Raw genomic sequence first — 21,516 nt, 5'->3', positions numbered from 1 at the left:
TCCCCAGGGAGGTGGTTGAGTCACCATCCCTGGATGTGTTTAAAAACTGTTTGGTTGTGGTGCTCAGCAACATGATTTAGCAGAGGGCTGTTAGTTAGGGTAGGATGGTCAGGTTGTGGTTGGACTCGATGATCTTAAAGGTCTTTTCAAACCTGAGCAATTCTATGATTCCATGATTCTGTGATGACTCTATCATTTTGTCCATACACTGTGAAGCAGAAAATGAATTTATATTCCAAGAAAATAAGGAGTGTGGGCTACTGTGCATGTAAAGATGTGTAGATTTTTCTTCCATCATTTTGCATCCACTCTGATTTTCTCATGGGACAATTTTTGTATTATGAAGAGTCATTTGTGCAGATTGGGCTGTTTTGCTGCATCAGATTATTTTCTGCAGCTTTGTGTTTTCTATTCCATTTTCCTTCTATATTCTTCTATCTCATGCCACTGGCTGCTATGGAAATGCTACATATTCCCTTGACGCTAGCTGACATTGCTGTTAAAGTTCATTTGGGAATAAAATGCCTTTTGGCCAACTAGGCATGTAGTGGCTAATCCTCTTGTGGTTCTGTGGTTTCTTCTCAGAATTCAGGGGTGTGATAATTAGTCTTCTATCTCCACTTCATCTAGTGTTAGCAGTACTTGCTGCCAGAAGGCCAGATGTTCCACTTGAGAAAGCATTTTGAAATAAAGCTAAAAAGATGGGAATTAAACCTAAATAGTAGTAAAATGAGTAAGAATATTGAAAATTGGATATTGGAAAGGATATTAATGTTATCTTGAAGGGAATACAAGGAAGAAACCTAAAGAAAATTGGAAAGATGATGTTCTCCTTTTAAAGGGGTTGTTGGGGATATTAAACAAAGCTGTTATCAGAGCAGAAACACACCTCCTCAAAAAACAAGCAAACAAAAAGCATGGATAAACTTAAGCCATGCTCAGTTATAAGTACACACCACAAAGCTTTATGAGCACTACCACTATGTTTAACTCCAGCACAAAAATACTCAACTAGAATAAGAGAGCTCTCTGTGGAGGTAAATATTAAATCTGCTTGGACAGATGACACTGAGGACTAAATTTGGAGCAAGCAGTGCTCCAGATGTCCTTGCAGGATAGGTCTCTTCCCACAGCACTGATCTTCTACTTTGAATAACTGTCTTCTCAGTCCCCAGGGGAGTCCTCCTTCTCTCATAATCTCCTTATAAAGTAAATTATGCAAAGACAAATCAAACACCTTTGCCATCTGTCAGAGACGTCAATAACTGGACATGAAAAGTAGAAACTTAAGCAAAATGTGAAAAAAGATTTCTGTGATGTGAAACTGAGTCAATCCAACTCATGACTCTACACTCATCAAGAAATTCCCTATAAATAACTACGCTGTTTTCATTTCTTTTTCTGGAGTTTGACTGTACTCCCACAGGCCTGTATGTGTATTTTCCACAGTTTCTGAGAGGAAAAAAGTCTGATTTTAATGTGAAGAAAACTGGTATGCCAGCAATCAATTAGCTTTACAGAATCACAGAATGACCCGGGTTGGAAGGGACCTCAAGGATCATGAAGCTCCAACCCCCCTGCCTGGCAGAGCCACCAAACTTCCATGTTTATTAGATCAAGTTGCTCAGGGCCCTGTCCAACCTGGCCTTGAACACCTCCAGGGACGGGGCATCCACAACCTCCCTGGACAGCCTATTCCAGGACCTCACCACTCTCCTAGTAAAGAACTTCCCCCTAAAATCCAGCCTAAATCTTCCCTCTTTTAACTGAAAACCATTTCCCCTTGTTCTGCTATTATCAGCCCTTTCAGAGAGTTTACTACCCTCCTGATTATAGGTTCCCTTCAGGTACTGAAAGGCTGCAATGAGGTCAGTTCAAGTAAGGAGGCAAGTATGTCTCTTCACTTGCAACAAACAGAACTGAATCATTCCTAGTGAGATGAGGGCTGAGTGTGGGTATGGACAAATGAGATGAGGAAGGAAGGGCCTCTATCTGCCCCCCTTCCATCAGTCTATGCAATTTCACTAGGAAATTATGTTCTCACCTTCTGTTTATTTGCCTTGCACTCATAGCGCTTGTGGGTAAGGGTCTGTTTTCCATCTCATATATGCTGTTATGAAATTTATAAATTAATAGGCTATTTCAGCTTTCTCTCCCTCTGTGTTTTGATCTGTGAATCTGTGGAAATTAGGACCATGCAGCTGAAAATATCAGCAACTGCAGTTGATTTTCTTTGTTTTTTTTTCTGTAAAAGTTTCCTTCAGCCTTATAACATGCCATATTTAATAAGCAAATATAGTTTCAACAGAGCCTGCATAAGGAATCCAATACTATCCTATAGGTGAATATCTAATACCATCCTATAGGTGAATCCCTACCTAAAAAGTAAAGAAAGCAGAGTTGAGTCTGGGAAGAAAGAAGAGCTTAACTTAATAAGTCTTTTAAGGCTTTTTCTTCTTTGAAGTAGCTTTAATGTAAATCATCTTACAGTGTGAAAAACTCATGTCTTCTCAGATTTCCAGTGTGGAATTCAACCAAAGTTTACAGAGCCAAAAGTGCATTTTGTACATAATTTAAGCACTGCCGCAAGAAGAAATGTTTCGTAATCCATGGATGATATCCACTCCTCCTCTTGGGTCTCAGGTCAGGCCTGAAGAGGTTGAATGTTTAATTTGGATAAGCACTTGATTTGGAAGTAACTCAACTCCATTTAGAACATTTCAATTCTTATATTAGCCTTGACATAGCAGCTGGACATTATGTTTTGTGGATAGGTGTTACTCCAGCACAAAAACATCATAAACACATACATTGCAGATGGCAGGTGCTCAGCACCAAATATTTTACCCTAAAGATCTGCTTTTATGGTATCAAAATACTCAGTAATGAAGAAATGGGAATGAATCAACATAGTAGGCCACAACTGGAAAGGAATCGGTCTTTTTGTTAGCAAGGTCACCTCCAGTGGGATGGTAGCTATACTAGGAGCTGAATGCTGATATCCTGAATGTCATTTCCTATTCTGAACAAATACAATGACATTCTCCCTGATTCTTTTTAAAGTGGAACATTAATTGAATTTCTCTGCCCATTTTCAGTGGGATCATAGTTTGCAATTGTCCGCTGGTTGTGTGCCTCACTGTGATTCTACTTTATCTTACACACTGTGATTATAAAAACTGGCTGTGTGACGTACAGTGAATCATGACAGGATTTACTTGGAAGAGGTCAGCTTAAAAAATTTCCTGAGAGGAATTTTATTAGATGCAAAGCACACCATAACTGAATTAAAATGCAGCAGTATTCTTGTATCCATTTCATCATTACCACTATATTTCCCCTTCTGTTTCACCATTATCAACTGATATGAGTTTTTTGCTTTCTTCCTTTGAAGCAGACAGGTCAAAAGAATCATTCTGCAAACACAAGGTCAATTGTGTTCTGCAGAAAATGATAACAAATAGCTTCAAAGCATCAGTTACTCTCAGCAATTAGTAGATGAGATGGACAGAGAATGTAATGGAAGGGCAGATGAGAAGAGTATCATTTCGGAATCACTCAACCCAAAGCTCACTCCCAGAGGCTTGCAAGGGTTTTAACCAGCCAACACTGAAAGCAGGAAGCCACTGTATAATGAAGCAAGCATTTGTTTTTCCACTCAGACCAGACATTCTCAAAGCATAAGTCTGTGCATGCCTTTGTATGTGATTTGAATGTAGCAGGGGAAGTAACATCTCACATCTAGGATATCTGAGACAGTCAATTACCTTTCTGTGTCACCTAATAGATAAAGTATAAATAAGTTATGCCAAAACAAACACAGCAGATAGTTTTGGTGTGTTAGTAAAGTTGTTCTGCACCAGAAATGGCGACCTTTTGCCATTCTGCATATGCTATTTCCAAGAGTGTTTTAATTATTACTGTAAGATACAGCAGAGCTGTTTAGTAACACAATCGTATGCATTTTCTGCTGCACTGCCATCTTTAATCATGTCACTTCAGAATGGTTTATGTAAATCAAAAGGGGACTTGAAGCATCCGTTAATCTCCACTTGTCAAGATCGAGACGGCTGGTGGGAATGTAGAGCTTTCTGGCATGATAGAGCATCCTGGCAGCATGCCCACAGATCTGGCAGCATACAGACGAAGACACCTGGCAGTAGAAGAGGATGAGAAGGTATTTTTAGGATTGATGTACCTCTGCTCTGAAAGTAACAGCAGTAATAATTTGTGCAGAGTGACTAAATGCCATGTGCAAACACACGTTGTGATGTGCTTTACTTTATACACACCAACAACATGCGGAAAATACTTAGCTACTAAAATGAGACATGTAATAAGAAAAAGAAATGTATTTAACAGAAACTTAGAGTCATAGAATTATTAAGGTTGGAAAAGACCACTAAGATCATCGAGTCAAACCATCAACCAATCATAACCACTAACCTGTGTAATTCATGCCACCTTGCAACATCTGCATTTTTCTAGAAAAAAAACAAAAAAATCTTTTATCGAATTCTATCTGTTCTTGTTTACTGAATTATCCATGTAATGAATTATTTTGAAAGATATTATTTGAATCGGTAGCTGAATGCTTTCTATGGTCACTGTGGTGTAATGACATTGCGATGTGTAATGATCTTAATGGTCCTACATTTGAACACTGTGATGCTCAATGAGACTATTTTAGATGCTTAAAATCACATTTTAGATGACTGGAAATTTCTGGGTGGATGTTAGGAAAACTTATTCTCCAAAAGAGTGGTGATGTGTTGGAAGAGGCTGCCAGGGCGGTGATGGAGTCACTGTCTCTGGAGATGTTCATGAACCTTGGGGATGTGGCACTGAGAAACGTGGTCAGTGGTCATGATGGGGGTGGGTTGCGGTTGGACTTGGTGATATTAGAGGTTTTTTCCAACCTTAATGATTCTATGATTCTAAATCACGGATTTAAGTGTTTCACAAGGCTGTTACTAACTTTTAAATTGATGTCCAAATTTCTATTGATACAGTGACTTGTGAAACTCAGAATTATGTACAAGAAAATACCATTGTGATTAAAAATCACTTAGTATTCAAACATTCCTGTGGTTATCCCTGGTAATGGCCAAACTCACAAGCATGAGGCCTCAGGTTCTGTTTTTTTCCAGCCACAGTGCCTGAGCTAGAGTACTTGGAGATGCATGATTAATTGATTTTAACTCTGTTTTAAACCAGAGGTTTAGGTCAGAAAGGCAGTCACATAAACATTGTCATTTGAATCTGCATATAATTAGAAGCAAGTGCACTATCAGGTAAGCAAGAAGTAACACTAAGCAGTTGGTATGACAGAAGTCTGAGATACTCAGAGCACTTAGAGAAAAGCAAGATAATCATCTTATAATTAAGACAAATTAAACTGATAGAGCATGTTTAGAAAGTTCTCATTTTTTATTTTTATTTTTTTAATTTTCCTAAAATATTTAAATTTAAACTGTGAATACCAAGTGAGAAGCTGAAATATGAAATGGTGTGTTATGCTGGACACAGGTAAAGTATAGGATTTAGACCTGTAAAAATGTGAAGCATAAAGGCCTTTTAAAAATCCTCCACAATATGTCAGGTTTCTATACCTCCAGCTTCAATAGCTATTCAGAGCTGCATTTATCAAACTGGGGCTTATGCATATACAACAGAAGCCCATCTGCGGACTGTCTTGACTTGACCTAGAAGTTGCCTCTTATACAACTGATGCCACAGTTTTACATTTCATTGTTTTTTTCTTGACCCAAGTCAATTCACACCAAGGGGAATTTTTCCATTGACACTAAATGGGCGCCTCCAGTGGCACAGTGGTGGGAACGCAGCTTTGCAACACCGGAGGCCCGCGTTCAAATCCCCCCTGTAGCGCAAGTGGTTGAAGTGCCGCTCTGCTACACAGGAAGCTCGAATCCCAGGGGTTGGACTCAATGATCTCTAAGGTCCCTTCCAACCCGCACGAGACTGTGATACTGTGTGATAAATGGGCATTGGATCATATCTTAATTTGACCATTCCCAGGAGAATGAGTCTAGAGCTGTTTAACTGCTGTAAAATCAGCATTCACAAACATATATTTATTTTTTCTTGAAAAGGGATAATTTTTATTTTTACCATCACGTGGTGGCATTGGTTTTTCAATTAGAAAGAAAGGTCACATCATTATTTTTGGTTATTTTCTTCTACCTTTTTCCTAATCTTTCTTTTCCCTGTGGCTTTTATGGACAATTAATAGACAATTTTGTGTCAAGGAAAGGAGAATAAAAATCCGTGAACAATTTGCTTGGTCATCAAACACAATAATGTGAGTATGTGAGTTTGCCCAATACGTTCTGATCATTTCTTTTTCAATCATCCTTCTTTTGAAATTTCCATACAACTTATCAATGGGAGGAAACTAGCTGGCCTCATACAGAAAAAGCAAAAAACCTCCTAAATCTAAATAAATAGTGCATGAACACATCTTCAGATGAAACGAGCTTGCTTGAGTTAGTCATCAAACAATTGCAAACAAGAAATAGGTATGCAAGAAAATCAGTGTGATTTGCAGTAACAGAAAAAAGAGCAGCCAAATACACCAGGTAGCTGATTAATTGTAATTAGAATGTGGGGTCCTGATCATGCATAGTTATTTTCCACTCATCTGATTTCAGTGCAAGTAGGTTTTGGCCCATGCTAATGAATTTTCAAATCAGTTGATTTCAGCTCTACTGAGAAGAGTATTTGGCCCTGTTTTGCAATGAAAACTGTTCCCATTACCAAAAAACTTCATAAAAATTATCAGTTAGCTGACTAACAGTTCAGCACATCTAGAAGCAATGAGCTTGATAAAGGTACTTGATTGGATCTCTGCTAGAAAGACATGGATTTTAATGACAGCATCAAGTGCTTCAAACAAATGAATATTAACAGATGTACTTAATTTAAGCAAAAGTTTTGTAAATACATTCATCAACATACTCATAGGTATGTATTTATTATTATCTCTTTCTCCATCTGGATTATCTCTTTCTCCACTTGGATAGCAAGGAAGTAGCAGTGTTTGATTTTTCTGGAAAATCCATATTTTCTGCATACAGCTTGAGTCAGCATTTTGGTTGGAACTGAAGTTTCAATCTGTTTGAGAGCAGGAACAGAGTATCTATCTACCTTACATACAAAGAATGGGTTTGAGACTTCTTTAAGACCAGGTCTATCAGCAGTTTGCACAGCCATGATTTGGTCATATGTCAGTCCTTCCCCCTGCCTGAGAGCAGACAGGTGGGTTAGCAAACTGCCAGGGCAGATGATATGCAGTGCAGTAGTTGCAACAAAATAGGAATGAAGAGAAACTGACCCAAATGCACCCAAGTCAATAAAAAATCCAGACGTTTCCCTCCATAAATAATAATGATAATTCATTATCATTTTAATCTTTCTTATATCAAAGAATCATAGATGATCACCCAGTCCCAACCTCCCTGCTATGGATCAGGCTGCCCAGGGCCCTATTCAACCTGATCTTGAGCACCTTCAGGGATGGGGCATTCACAGTTTCTTGCTCAGTCTCTCAAAATTCATGAGAGTGTTTTGGCACGAAATTTGGGGTGCACATGAGCAAATGGGATTCGTACTTGCAGGTCTGAGAAAAAGATCATTAACATTCACTAATTTTGTATCAACAGCTAAAATAACTTCTTCCTACCATGCATGATCATAAATTAAATAAGCTGAAACAAGCCATAAGAAATGTAACATCAGAGCTGTCTCTATTGGAAACAGCAAGCTCTTGATTTTCCATCTCTAATAATGAAAGGTTTTGTGTAAGAACTTAGAGGTAGAATATACCAACAGTCTTGTATAAGACAATTAGTAGCATGAGGATATATTAATCCCTTAACATAGGTGTTAAAAGAGAATTCCTGAAGCATAAAAATCATCTGGGTGATGATCACAGTTGGCAGAATAAAACCTGACACCAATTTAACCCTGGAATAGTGCTGAACAGGCTGTCCAGAGATATTGTGGATGCCTCATCTCTGGAGATCTTCAAGACCAGGCTGGATAGGGCCCTGGGCAACCTCAGCTGGTGCCTAATTTAGTTCAGCAATCCTGCCGATGGCAGAGGGTTGGAACAGCCCAGAGCTGGGCAACCTGGCAGACTTGTCACAAGACCCAGGAAAGGGAAAACTGAATTTAAAAAAAAAAACACAAAAAAACACCAACAAATTTAGTCAAATAATTTCAGAGAGGAAAAAGGTTGTGTGGAATAAAAGGGAAATTCACTGAAGTGATTTCCTGCAAAGCACATTATTGCTAAGCTCCGATGACGATCGGAGACAGTCAGACTTGTAGTAAATAAATGCTATTGCACTGCCATGATTACAGCATCTTTCCAGTTTTCAGCCTGGTTGAGCCATCTGGCATGGGCATCCGGATAAAAGTTACACAATTATTAAAACAAGCTAAATTAAATTAATTTAAATTAATCACAGCGTATGAAAATAACTGGCCAGAAGCATCAAACTGTAGTTGTTTTGAACATGCTGACCTATTTTTCTGGTTTTGCTTGGCTTTCCCTAATTATGGGATAGCATGTTGCCTTTGAAATCAGTGGCAAAAGTCCAGTTGAGTGAAAAGAGGAAGATTTGTGCAGAGTGTTGTTTCCCTTGCACACAAGCAGCAATGCACTTCATTAAGCAACATCCACATGCAGCACCAAGAGAAGGATACGAGCACTTTTCATTACTGTATATTGGCCAGTTGTCTAGAACATGATGTCACCATGTTACATCAACATATTTCCCCTGCTATTTTGGGAAGGTCTAAAATACTTGTTGTTTTCCTTAAATAGATTTGATGAACCTTAAGGTCTTTTCTAACCTGAGAAATTCTATGATTAAATGTTAAGAAAAGTTTTCTCTGCTAACTATTAAAAAGAATAGGTCATTTTTACCAGTATATTTCCAAAATAATCGAGTATGGTCTTTACTTGTCACAAATGCAAATTTTGAGTTAAAAATTCAGCCAAAGCTTTGGTGACGATGCATTTGAAAAACAGTGTAAAAATGACTAACGAAAAATGTCTTGATTTAAGGTGCTGAAGAAAATGGGAAGGCGTTCAACTAACAGCCTCCCAGGGCTGCTATGAATAAGAGCAGTTGAGGAGTACCCCAAGAAGGAGAATCCGTAAGAACTTAGCTCTATTTTTACCAAATCTGCTTGCCAGTCTATGGAAGAAAAAGGCAGCATATTCCCTTCTGCTCAGCCAGAGACAGCCTGGCTCAAGGTTTAGGAAAGCACTTGCACTGATCCACCAGGATGTGTTTTCCACCTTCAAAGCCCTTGATGTATGTCTATAACCCAGCAGCAGATACACTGAAAATGGAGGCTTGTATCTTCCACAGATAATCATGCAATGATTTCAGTTGGAAGGGACCTCAAAGATATAATTCCATTGCCACAGAAATGAACAACCCCAACTTCAGTTAGAGCTCCCTGAAATGCTCTCCTGCACACCCACAACCCATCAGAATCCACCCCAGCAGGATGTATATACACAGCCCAGACCAAAGCTCCATCTGAACTCAGTTTGTTTCATTTCTTCTCAAGTGTTTTGTCATTTTTTTTCCTATTACACTGGCTTCAGATAAACCCTTTACAGATGTTCTCCAAATCTATAAGTGGATATGTGCTAAGAGCCTGTTCAACTAGATTAATGCAGTGGATTGGAATCTGAGCGGCAGATAAAACACACTGTTGATTTGCTTCTATGCTTCTGGCGTGATGTCCCCTACTGAGCAGAACAATGTGTCACATATTGAAGTAAATTGTGTGGGATGCATGGGATACCTATACCAGATATTGAGAAACAATTTCCCAATACATTCAGAGAGAAGGGGGAAACTGCTTTGAAACAAATCATTTTTCCTAAGTGAGATCCATAATTCTTACAATAAAGCACAACAGGAGTCTAATATCTATTGCTATTACAATTTTTACAATATTAATTATAACATTAATGTCATAAGATGCTTTCTCATATAGATTTAATTCAGATCCCATTTCAAGTAAATATCATGTTTATCATGCCTACATTTCAGTAGATTTTCCTGAAAGCTTTGCTTTTGTAACTTCTCACCTTGAGTTATCGATCCCTTGAGATAATGTGTTTACCTATCTGGGAGAGGGATTAGGTTCTAGACATGCAGTCCTATTCTTGGCCTCCTCATTTAAGACTTGTGAACTTCAGCACAGTACCTTTAAAAATATAAATAAATGTCTCAATAGTGAAACAGGTTGATGCCCTCACATTCCCTTCTCTGTGTAAGACAGTGATTATGGTAAAATGAATGGATTAATCGTAAAAATAAATAATCTCTGCACATAGGGATTTAGTTCTTCTTCTGACAGCCTCTAGAAATGCTAATTGTTTTTATTCCAGCAACTGTGTATAAATGATGTTACTGAACAATCAACAACTGCAAGCTTTTATATGTTTTTGTTTGTTTGTTTGTTTGTTTGTTTCCTCTGTCATTAGCTCCACTAGGATATCCATTATTTGAAAATAAACATGAAATACAGCAGTTTTTAGCAAAAGCCTCAGGGATTCATGTTGAGAGCATGGACCAGAGGGTATAAAGCAGCTATTTGGAAATTTCTGTATATAAAAACACCCACAGGACACATCAAGTGTTTGGGTGTGCATGCAACAGAGCATCACACCAGCTACCTGCGCTTATAGAATAATAAAACCCATGCTCAAACACCTAATTCATATGCATACCTCAGGGTTTACAGGCATTAAAAATGGCAAGGGCAAATAGCTGTGAATAATTGCATTTGCCTCACCTTGAAAATCTGCCCATTAGAATCAGTCTGTATATTCAGGTAAACAACCCATCTTCCTCCTGTGTGTTTGTTATTGTGGCTAAGTTAGCACTGAAGCACAGTGAAAGCAGGTGAGCATTTGGAAAGGGGCAGGAGAGAGGCGTTCCCATCACGAGTAATCAGACAAATGAGGTATTTCCAGAGAACTCTTTGCATGCAGCTGACTATTCTAAAATGTTTGCTATAAAGTAATTGCATTATGAAAATAATCAGCTGCTCGGCATTCTGATCATTAGAAGCTGATGATATAATTGTATTATAATGGAAAGCATTCTGGTGATTATTCCACAGAGAACTCCTCTGCAGATAATATTCAAATTTACTTTATTTTGGCACCATTTCAAAGAAGCTGAAAGTACAGTGCAAACAGCTGGACCGTGAGGTAAAGTTGTTATAACTTCTGAAGCCTGTCCCTTTTTAAAAACAATCTTGAAAAAGCTCTTTGTTCTTATCTGCCTCGTGCTAGCTGAACTTATTGATGCTTGTTGGTGGCTCATTAATTAACTTTGTTCTGTATTTTCCATAAGAACCAACAATTTTATTCTACCCCCCACCCCAGGTAATTAGAAAGCATCTCAAAGCCATATAAAATCAATAACTGGAATTACTTTCTATTCTAAATGATATTTTATCATGTGAGCTCTTCTACTATGGTAGAAGAAGAGAGAATAGCCTCAAGTTATACCAGAGGATGTTCAGGTTGGACATTAGGAAGACTCTCTTCTCCAGAAGAGTGCTAGCGCATTGGAACTGGCTGCTAAGGGAGGTGGTGGTGTCATCGTTCCTGGAGGTGTTTAAGGAAAGGGTAGATGTTGTACTAAGAGACACGATTCAGGGGGCAATTTTGGTGGTAGATGGACGTTTCCCAACCTTAACGATTCTGTAATTTTAATGCCAAGTCATAACTTCACGTACTAGTGATGACTTAAATTAGTGGCATTCTGCAGTTTAACAAAGGTCAGATCTGTTCCAAACAGGTGATTCACTACTGATTCCAAATGGCCATGATATATTTCCTAAAATTAATAAAAAATCTCAAAGCCAGTACTCTGTTGTAACTATGCAGATAGGTGAATAGGGATTGCTCCCTAAAAAGCTAAATCCATTAAGGGAATAAAGAGTCTCACAGAGGAACCTATTTTTCTCTTGAATACCTGGGATCCCATAGCTGTGAGTAAATGAATCTTATTTATTCTACTCTCTTGTTCAAAGTGGTGTATTGTGCTGTTTCCATAGTACTTGAATGTACTTTAAGGAGTAAAACATACTTTTATAGCCAACAGAGCATATTGCTTGGAAGGAGATGCTGGGGCTGCAAGGAGGGCTGATCTTTGACTTGAGCAACCTCTGTTTTCTACTCATAGTTTTCTTCAGCTAAATATGTAGCTGCAGGTCTATTTAATGGTTAACAGGGATGAGAAAGCAGAGGTGAATAGTTTTCTATTCAGTTAGACCCTGTAGTTAACCTTTGCTAGGAATTTCCAACCTCCAAATTTCCCTGTTGACTTAAATCCCCTCTTTTTCATTTTATTTGTGATATATATGGCTTTTTAAAAAATAAACTGTAGAGATTAAAAACAGCTACATAGCATGTTTTGGAGACAGGCAAGTTCAGTAGCATCATGAGAAATGGAATTTGTGTGTTGGACAGGAGATACAGAAATCACAACCACAGCCTGGCTAAGGCTGGAGGTACCTCAGGGTCCCTCTGGCCCAACCCTGCCCCACTATAGACACACGCAGAGCTGGTGCCTAGACTTGCACTCTGGCAACTTTTGGAGTAGATCCCTCACCTCTCTGGTCCCAGTCCCAGTGCTCCATCACTCAGCAGAGTGTGATGAATCTTGACCTTGGATGACCTTTTTTGTTGATTAAGGGCTGTTACTTCTTACTATACGGACACAGGGAGAGTTTCTGAACTGCATGTTTAAGAAGCCACACTTGGTATGTTCTCCATTCCATGTTCCCTTCAGCCCTATTGCACACCCAGAACATTTGAACAGCTGTGACACAGCTTTTAGCACAAAAGATCAGCACCCCCTTCTTTTCTGATTCTCAGCTCTTCCAAAGGTGTATTCATATCCTTGATACCTTGTGCCTATGGTGTGCTAAATCAAGTGAGAAGGCTGCAATCAAATACCTTATTTCACTCGATAATACTTTTTCTAAGGGAAATAAAAGCCCACACCTCTCTTTGACTCTAATTAGAACAACCCGTAATTGGAGGTGTTGAGAATAAAGCCACTTACACAGATGTTCCTTGTTGTCTTAGAAATTTAAAAGGAGTAGAAATGGCAGCACCTGCACATTAAAAGAATCTGTAAGTTTCTGAAAGGCAGTTAGATGCCTAATTCTGAATTGCATTAGTAAGATTTTAAGTACCTGATTACGCTTAGGGTTGTAGATATTCTTGCTTAAGTTTTCTTAAGAAGCCAATAACCACATCTTAAACTTTCAGAGCCTCATCTTCACTTCCTGTTTTAATTGTTATATGCTATTGCCTGATGGAAGGAGGTAGAAAATGTCAACAGAATACAAAAATGTTGTTCTTTTCCAGCCTCTGCAGTTCAGTTGACAAAGAGAACTTCTGCAGAGTCCAGTAACATTAATGTTGATGTCTCTCAGCCAGTTGGCCAATGAAATTGATTGCTGCCATACCCTTTCTTACTTTCATACCACAAGGGTCTCAAAATAGCATTGTAATAATGAAGTGCTGTAAAGAGAGCTTGCCTGTGGCTGAAGTTTTGGCTCCCCAGTGATTATACCTTTTGCAGGGAGCTGGCTATGTCACGTAACTGTGGTGTAAGCTTTTTTCAGTTGTGTTTTCAATGCTTTTTATTGTACTGCAATAATCAAAGACAAAAATCATTTCTTTGACATGTTACATGAATTCAACAGAGAAAGACTAGAAAGAGGTTTGGGGAATTGCTAGCTGCATCTTCTGTTAGCAGTGTAACGGAAGGACAGGTTATTTTTGCGTCTTGTGCTGTCTCCAAATATCGGTGAATCACTGAGTCTATGGAACCTCCACCTGGAACACAGTAAAGCATACAGGGTAAGTGTAGAGAAAATGCTAAGTTATCACTAGAATCAGTTATCACCAGACAGTACTTGGTGGGAAGGCAGGGGAGGGGGAGCTCAGGTGTGTCGTGTACATGAGTGACCAGAAGGGCTGGAGCCAGGATCCACCTCTTCCCAGTTATCATTTAAGTGCTGGCATTGGGGGTGAGCCTGTCTTGCTGAAGATCCCTACCTCCTGGGGATCTTCTAAAGGTAAGCAGTTTTTCTTCCTTTTGTTTCTGCATCTACAGTTGTATTTGGGATGATCTCATTTTCTGCAACCTGGGATTGTGCCACTCTGTTATTACTGTTGTACTTTCCATCACATAGCATTACAGCAAGCAATATTTGTATCCATAATTTATCACATTGAAGCATGTGTTGGATTTGTTTTTGCTTCCTATTTTAAATGCTACCATGGAGAAAGTCATTGGATGTGCCCGTAATGTCTTTTCTTACCACCACTCACTGCCAGTGTAAGTAGAGACACAAATACAGTCCTTCTGGGGACTGAGAGAATATTTTGAAGCTTCTCATTTGTAACTTTTCCCACACTTCATTCTAATTAATAAATAAGCCTTTACTCTTTAACAGGACTTGTTTCTGTCTTTACATTGAATGACCACAAGAGTAAATCTGTGAATGTGAAAGTGAGAGAGTACATGGAAGCAAACATGGAGTGGAAAATGGTGACGATTATTAGTGGACATGGTATATACTGAGACAGACTCTGTTATCTGACATCTATCAGCAGAGCCTTCATAAGGACATTCTGCTACAGTTTCCTTATTATAAGTATATATTTAAAACCAGACCTCTGCTAACAATCTAACGTGTACTGATACGGTATCAGTTGATGATACTCAAATATGTATTTCAACAGCACCATCTTCTTCCTCCCTTTCCTGCTTGCTTACCTTGCTAAGCAAGTGATAGGCACAGTTCAAACCAAATAACTAACTGTTCTGACCCCTAAGCCACACAGTCAGCAAGTTATGCATCACAGGGTGCTAGTAACAGATGGGCTGTTGGAGTGCATGCTATGAACACCTATGAAACGGAGGTATTGTGTGTCAATATTGTGGTTAGGAAATAAAATCCGTAGTGAAGAGTCATTTTTGTGAGTAAGCAGAATAGCTTGGCAGCTTTTGCTGGAGTAGTGGTGGGGAATAACAAAAGTAATCATTCTGCATAATGCAGTAACTCCCTGCAATACCTGTTTATGTTGGCAGTCAGTTCTCATTTGCAAATAGCACACAAGCTAAACTAAAAAACTAACTAAATAAGAGTAGTCCACAGACTGAAAGTTTACAGAAAAAAATGTTTAGTACATAATGAGTTTTTGCAGCCCTTCCAGTATGGGGTGAGAGTGTGTTGGGGGGCGGAAGAAGGAGGCTGGGAGTGTTGTGGAAGTCTTGAAATGCCTTTAGCTACAGTAGTCTAAGTGAAGCTTTTGCAATTCACTCTAATCTCTTTCTCATAAATGCATTGTTGTTGTCCTCAGTATCTGCTGTGATGTTATAATTACAAGAGGAAATGATATGTATAAGTTCTGTGTAGTGAGTCTGCATATCTATAAAGCCTAATGTTTCTCATCTGTTCTCTCCTTGTAACATCACTTTGCTACTGCTGCTCTTCACAGCTATATAGTCCACCAGTACTGAGTGTGGTTTTAATAGCCTTTTTCTTTATTTTCCTTTATTTTTCTCTTCCTAACTTAAAAACAAGTGCTTTCTGAAATTCCTGTAAAAGGTATGTCAGACAGAGTTAGAAGATTCTGTCTAAGAGAAGACTGATAGCAAAACTCCCATTTATGCGAATGAAGCCAAAACTTGTCTGCAGATCTTTATAGCTCATTTGGTTTGGATAAGTTTGCTAAGTTTCAGCTTGGTTTCATTGGTGTGTCCTTCCAAGAAGCTGATAAACTTCCTACAGATGACCTTCCTGAAAGGAAACAATCAGTGGAATGAGAATAAAAAGAAGCTGAGGTGGTAGTGTAATCAACTGGGAGGCCCTAAAGGGTTCCAGCATCTCTTCACCCTTTCAAGGATGAGGGTGAGCACAAAACGTGTTCCTTATCCTAGAGCTCTTCCTGGCAAGATGCTAGCTTGGTTAATGAGAGAACAGTGCCTAGTCCTCTATGTGGTTTGCTGAACAAATGCTCATTGATAATCTCTGATTAATTGGGTCACTTACATGACTGCCAAACTGACCTTTAACAGATCTCTTCTCTGACGTTCTAAAGGCTGAGAAGTCTTAGTCTCTTCAGGCTTTTCTTGTGCTGTTGTTCTTATACCTAGGTTTTTTCATGCAGGTAAATCAGAGAAGTCTGCCTGATTCCACTGTACAATATGGTGTCTGATTCACTCTTGCAGTTTTGTGGAATTTTGATTAAACCCTCAATTCCTAACATCAGCAAGAAGCAAAACTAGTTCTAGAACCCTTTTTCTGAAGGGAGTCAGACACTGAAAAAGAAAATCACAGGGTAAAAATTACTTCTTACTCTGGGCTTGTGATATATCACGGGATTAAAATAATTCTAAGTTCCCGTGAAGTCTTAGTGTTTCTGAAGGAAGAAATCTATCAGTTTGTTGTATTGTCACAGGTTAAACATTCGCTAATGGTTTATTAGTGTATGCATTGTAGATGATTAGCTTTGTGATTAATGCATGAGTGCTACTAAGTTTTTCATATTTAATAAATATTTTCAGTACTCCCTTATTGCTTTATGCACAAATTACAGAAATGCTTAATAATTGTAAATCAATACAAACTCTGCAGTAAATCATTATGAACCATAGAGCTGCTAAAAAGTGAAATGCCAATCCAATTTTTTTCCACTACTTTATTGTACTTTGTCAGCTGAGAATTTAATTTAATGAGCCTCCAACAACGCTATGGCAGTGTGTTTGTTGAGTTGCCTCCTTGGACACTTTTTACATCTCATCTCAATTCACTGAGATTAGGATCAAGTTCTTATTTTTACAGTAGGCTGAAGAGGCACTGTGATTCTTGAGGACTTGTACTTAACTGAGTTTTACTTTGCCTCTGGCTCTTCTTCTCTTCTATTTAGTCTCTATAATTGAAACTTGTTTGTGTACACAAACAAACATATCCTTTTCTTCCCAAAGAACAGACTGAACCATGTGTCCTTGGCTTCAGCACAGAGTGGGCCTTAGGATGAGCCTTCTCATCTAAATTTAGGCTAGAAGACGTATCTTCCCCATGGCTACTCCTTGGGTGTCCTCCAGAAGCAATGACAGAGAGAGGGAAATCTTTCTGAAAAGTGATTCCCAAAGTAGCTCTTTCAGGCAAGCAGGATGCATCTTCCTCCACAAGTGACAAAAAAACAGTGGGTGACTAAGTGGGACTCAACACCTACCTTTTGGATGGTTAAAGTTAAGGAGTATGACTCATAGCGTTATGACTTCTTTATATATATAGAATAAGAGTTCTGTTGATGCTTTCACTTTAATGTAGTTTTCCCACTGAAATATCTGCTGATTTTATAGTTTTTTGAAGAGTCATGCTGAGTTGAAGTGCATAGAGTCTAGGTACGTGGAGACCAAAAACCACTATGTTTAACTGCAGGAAGTGTCATTTGGTGAACAGGCTTTCAATAATTTGTAGTGTGGTTATTTGTACTGGATTGGTCAATTTGTTTAATGTTTCCTGCTCTTATAAAGTGGGTCATTATGTTTGAGGTTATTTCAAGTAGTGAGGATCCTAATGTGCGAACTGCTAACAACAAGCCTTTGCTGTGTTAGAGACAGTAGGTCCTGACCAGCAGAACTATTTGTTAAAACAGATTTCATTTCCTGCAATATCCATTTAAAAATATCCCTACTAATCCCTAATTCCATTCACTAGCAGAAACACTCCCTGTGGCTGAGTATCTACATGTGTTTTGCTCTATGTAAATAGCCCATCTTAATTTTTCTTGCCAAATAAACAGTTATCAACAACAGATTAGATTTCCATGCATATTCCTCTTTTAATCACTAGGAAATGTTTCCCCATAATTCTGCACAGGGAACATAGCTTTCCTTGCAAAACGCTCCCCAGTTGCTAGCTATCATTACCAGCTTGGTGCTACTCTGCCTGTAAGATTCCAGAAATTATAATATAACGAGAGATAGCTGCTTGTACAGCAGATGGTTTTCCCTCTTTTCCTAATCAAATGATTAACAAATAAGCAAGGCCTGTTAATTTCTTGCCCACTGCTCAATAAATTGATCTGATTGTCAATATCTTTCTTCGTAGCAGCATCCTCAAATATGCCCACATGGATTGCTCCCACTTAAGGCTAACTTTTAAAACAGCTTCAGCAATGAAAGTCAGTGTGATTCAAGTATGGAAATAAGGTCTATCTGAGTATTTAGGATGTTTCCTTGTGACTCTCTCAAAAATAACAGAGGGAGAAAATAGATAAATGAGGTCCATGTGAGAAAGAAGGGTGGAAAATATCAACTGAGAGTCAGTGAGCTGTAGTGCATGAGATGAAGCCCCAGGAATGTACACCACATGTTTGTGAAATGCTGAATGAAATCAATGCTCCTTCTCAGCAGGCACAAAACAGCCAACTGGATGAGAAGGTGCCACAAAACGAAAGTGGAAGGAAAACAACAGTAATATGTTTGAGTTTTCCCCAAAGGACAATGCAAATTGTTGCACCAGCTACAGAAGTGCATAAACTGCAGACTAATACTGAATGTTTAAAGATTATAATCTCAGAAGAAACCATTAAATTCATCTAGTCTGATCTTTGGAAGAGTTCACAATATTTGCTTTCCCTTAGCACTTCTGGCCTCTTTTAGATATGTGCCTTGACGAGGACAGTTAAAATGATGGGGAATCAATACTGTGCTTTAATACTTCATTACATAGAACCCCCATGGTTTGAAAATGACTTTATCCATTTACTTATGCTGTGCTTCTCTCAGATAGATTTAAGAGATTTGTTTGCAAAAGTCTTCTCTCCAAGTTCCTATTTAGAGGTTATTATGATTAGGTCACCTCTTACTTTTTAACCAGAAAGAATGCTTTCCAGACCTCTATGAATCAGAATACTCTTTTAGACCCAGATTTGCAGGTCCCATATCTGTTATCTCTGATGTATTTTCTGTTCTTCTCTGACCTTTACCAGCTCTTATTCAGCCAGGTAGCTTAAACTGCACCATCTCATCAACAGATTCTGAATGCTCTCTGAAAACTGCAGCGCTGAGCTGGTATTTCTTATAACTCAGAGCTCTAGCTGACAGTGTAGGGATGCTGTCTGATCACTTCCAGCACTTCTTTAAAATCATCAAATCATTGTGTTTGGAAAAGACCACAATGATCATCATGATCATCCTCACCGTGCCCACTGACTGTGTCCCTCAGTGCTACATCTCCAAGGTTGCTGAACACCTCTGGGGGTGATGACTCCACCACTCCCTATGCAGCCTATGCCATAGCCTGACCACAGAAATATTTCCTAATATCCAACCTGAACCTTGCCTGGCACACAGCCTAAGGTGACACTGTAGAACAGTTATAATGCAGATTTTTTGTTATTATTATTTTTTATGTTATATGTTTACAATATATTTGCAAGGATTCCTCACAGAAGAATACAAGAGCATCTCCCTCGAGCATATTTTGATCACTTGCTGTGTTCTGGTACAGCTCTTAGCTTTTAGATGTCTGCTTCATAACCACCTTCTGATGACAAAGCTTGGAAAACATCATGTCTTTATTTATTTCTTTATTCTTTTAATTAATCGGGTATAGTGGTCTTATTTGATCATTAAAAGTAGACTATCTGCCTTTTAACTTATCAGAGCATCTAGTCGTTTACTGATTGATCAGAGACTGTGAATACTGCAGTCTACTCCCTCTACTTGCACATACGAGAGGTGCTAACAGTATTTGTGGCAGCATATGGGGTAGTTTCACATCATTGCTAAAATATTTCCAAGCTGCATCACACGGTAGAGTAGTCAGAGATATTTTGACTTAGTTAATCTGTCACATGTAGAATGAAAGGCTTTTGGAGCTCTAAGCCTAAAGGGGACAATTCCGACTTAAAATGTTGCCAAAGCATTTTTTCTTTTTTTTTTTTTTTTCTTTTTTAACCTTTCTGCTCATTTATGTGTGTTTCAACAGTCTTACAGAAGGTGGTAGCAGCTGCCCTAAAGAGAGCATTGTGCCTCTTGCATAATTTCATTTTACAGGAAATAGAAGATAACTTTTTTTTTTTCTACTTGGATACCATTTTGCTCTTTAATCCTATATGACTTTACGTAAAAGAAGCTGAAGTGATTCTTCTCAAGAGAAAATATGCTGAGTAATATGAACATCTCCCTGTGTTGTTTATGTGTTTATGGCCAAGAAGTCAAATTTATATCAGAATCTCAGCACTGTAATCGTTTAGCAAATGTTACCAGCTGTTCAGCTCTACACTTTCTTCTAGAAGTAAGAAAATGAAAATCCATCATATCAGTCAGCTAGTGGTTCTCAGTACACTTACCTTGACAGATGATACATCAGAGTCCCTATCTTCCTGCAAGTTTTAGTTTTAATAGGCTGGGATCCATCTTCCTGCAAATACTAAAATAAAAAAATAGAGAGAATAATTTATTGAGTGATTCTCTCTCTTGGCTCAATTTTATATGTTCTTTGGAGGAGTAGTGGTTAATTTTTCTTCTATACTTAAGTAATTATGTTAGAATGTAATTTTCCTTCATGGAAGTGGGTGATGAACATAGCATGATGGTTTTAGTGCTTGGATATACTTCTGAAATCAAAAAAGTGTGAAGTATTGGAAAATAGTAAAATTAGGTAAAAAATTTCTGTGAAATTTGTCAAAAATAACAACAACAACAAAAAAAAGGGAAATGGAATTAAAAACAAACTAACAAGGAATGCTTTTTTAAAGTGTTATAGCCAATGATGTCCTGGGAATAGAAAAATGTCTTCCTTCTTAATGTGTATTCTATATTTATCTATCTATTCTATATATAGAATTAGATATATAGATATATATCTAATATATATATATATGCTCTAATTCCATTTAGAGGAATATATATATAATATGTGAGCTCTATTACCTAGGCTTCATTCTTTTTCTGTGTAGAACTCTGCATGACAAAGTACATATGCAGAATGTACTGTTACCACAGTGAAGATCAATGTATATGTTTACTGTAATAAAAAATAAATGTTATCTGACTGAATATCCATTTAAAACACTATAAAGCAGTAGAAATGTAATGTTTAACAGGGGACAGCTGAAATATGTGAGGTAAAACTCATGTCTAATGTAGGATTTGTGTTCTGATAGGTTTGACCTTATTTTATATACTAATAGGAGATCATAGAATGGCCTGGTTTGAAAAGGACCACAAGGATCATCTGGTTTCAACCCCCTTGCTATGTGCAGGGTCACCAACCAGCAGACCAGGCTGCCCAGAGCCACATCCAGCCTGGCCTTGAATGCCTGCAGGGATGGGGCACGCCAAAACTCTCCAGTCAACCTGTTCCAATGCATCAAATTTGAAGTATAGCTACATAAATAAATGTTAA

This window comes from Coturnix japonica, chromosome 4 (genome assembly GCF_054131305.1).
Source record: "Coturnix japonica strain WE chromosome 4, WE-NBRP24, whole genome shotgun sequence".
NCBI classification, from domain to species: domain Eukaryota; kingdom Metazoa; phylum Chordata; class Aves; order Galliformes; family Phasianidae; genus Coturnix; species Coturnix japonica.
Note: the sequence above shows the minus strand (reverse complement) of the source record.